We start from the raw sequence: 2,075 nt of genomic DNA, 5'->3' as shown, positions 1-2,075 counted from the left end.
GAGTCCTGGAATGCCTCTCCAAACAAATGAAGCATTCAAGGTACCTTAAACTCTAGCCATTGATTTTACATTTACCTTGAAAACTCCTTCCCACTTTCCAAGGTTCATACATAGCCCTGGTCCGCCCCAAATAAAGTGTATGTGTACAAACCCACCCCGAATGAAGGTATACACACAAGCTAAAATCGTTTGGAGAGCTGTCTTACTGAAGATCCTAGCTAGGAGCAGGACTCCTCTCTTCTTGCTGGCACTCCCAGTCAGACTGGGATCCCATAGACCCCACCCATTCCAGACTCCACTCTATCTGTCCAGCCGGCTGTGCAGTGGAGGTGCCTGGACATGCTGAGGGAATCAACCAGAAGACAGGATACCATAGCTGGGCCCAACATGGATCCCAGAGAGGATTCATGTTACCAGCCAGAGATGTACGCTAAGATCTGATGTGTAGATCACAGCCCCAAACTGGAACGGCTGTCTACATGTTACCCTGGAAGACTAAACAGGTCCTGCCTGGCACCAGACTGGTGGCCACTTCAGGCTTGCTTCTTTCAGGGAAATGTTAGGCTACTGGTTATTCAGGTGTTTGCAGGTCAGGTTTACACTGAGCCTAGACACCAGCTCTCTCCCCTCTGCCACCTGCTGACACACATGGGACACAGCAGCCACACCTGCAGTGCCTGGCGGGCAGGCTCTTTTCCTTGTTGTCTGTTGGCTTTCTCTTTAATGATACCTGCATTTTTCTTTTCTAAGAAGAAAGAAAATATCCTTATGATGAGCTCGTTTGGCTGTGTTGTTCACAGGTCGCAGGTGTTAGCCAGGGACACGCCATTTTGAAAATCTCCGTTTTGGTTGAACTGTGACAATTCTAGACACTGCAGTAATGTGGTTTCCAGAACTACAGAAACACCTTGTCCTCCCTGTCCTGACCACCACAGGAATGTCTGTGGACCATCAGACATTCTGTAACAGTGCTCACTGGTCATGCCCAATAACAGAAAACATTGAGAAAAAAGAAGGAAAAAACCCCAATCTACTCCCCAACTCCCTCCTCTGAACTCTTTCAGAAGAGACCCCACACTACCAAATGGGACTGATTGTTCCTGAAAGCTCCCAATTACTGCTGTCTGCCTGATGGCTAATGGCATTAATCTCCTGTAATTGATGTCTTTAAAAAAAAAAAAAAACAACCTATCACAATGTCCCCTTCAAACTCTAAGCCTCCAAACTTTCACAATTATGAAGGCCCCTCCCATCTTAACCTTTTGGCGAGCCCTTTCTGTGTGCCTCCCTGTGACTCTTTCATGACTCAATTCTAGAAAGGAGATCAGGGCTCCTACCCAAGACAAGCGCCCAGCACAACTTCCAGAAAGCGAAGATCCATTTAAAATATAAGCATTCGCATGTTCACCCATGTTTGCCTGCAGTGTGACCAGCCTATGTATTGTAGATGCCACCATGTGGATCCGTGGCCCTGTGGGCTGCTCTGCTAGCAGGTGAGGACAAGGCACAGAGGTAGAAGAGAAAACAATGAGCCCAGTACCCACTCCCTTTCTCCATGTGCTCTTAGGCCTGAGACTCAGGCACAGCTTCCTTCCGGACCCCAACTGCTGCTGCTCACCTGGAACTCACCAGGGTAAGGGTCGGCAGGAGCCAGCAGCTCTAAGGTGCAGCCTGTCCTGCCACTCAGTGAGAGCCTTGCTGGGGCTCCCTGCTCAGTCTCTCTGTGGGCTCATTTTGACAATCAGAGCATAGCACGCTTCAGACAGGAGCTCAAGCCTTAAGAACAAGAAGATGGACTGCAGGAGAGGTTCCAGGCAGGGAATGAAGAAAGTGCAGCTGAACTCAGGAGGCAGAGCTGAGAGATGTCCCAAGAAGCTGGAGGAAGAGAAGAGAAGAGAAGGAAGGAAGGAAGGAAGGAAGGAAGGAAGGAAGGAAGGAAGGAAGGAAGGAAGGAAGGAAGGAAGGAAGGAGGAGGTGAGGTCAGAGGTGACAGGAAGGGTCAGGGAAAGAGAAAAAGCTCTCGGGTAGCAGACCTGGCAGGGACTTCTGGCTCCCTCATTTTGGCTATCAGACAG

General features: G+C 49.4%; 1 non-coding gene across 1 annotated transcript; it reads right to left on the bottom strand.

The window, feature by feature from the left end:
* Positions 1-555: 555 nt before the first annotated feature.
* Gm25261 lies at positions 556-689 on the bottom strand. Its single transcript, XR_003955523.1, has one exon. It is a non-coding gene; the product is annotated as a small nucleolar RNA SNORA17 (small nucleolar RNA).
* Between the last annotated feature and the right edge of the window lie 1,386 nt (positions 690-2,075).

This window comes from Mus musculus, chromosome 4 (assembly GCF_000001635.26).
Source record: "Mus musculus strain C57BL/6J chromosome 4, GRCm38.p6 C57BL/6J".
Classification (NCBI taxonomy): domain Eukaryota; kingdom Metazoa; phylum Chordata; class Mammalia; order Rodentia; family Muridae; genus Mus; species Mus musculus.
This window is presented reverse-complemented; position numbering and strand designations above follow the sequence as displayed.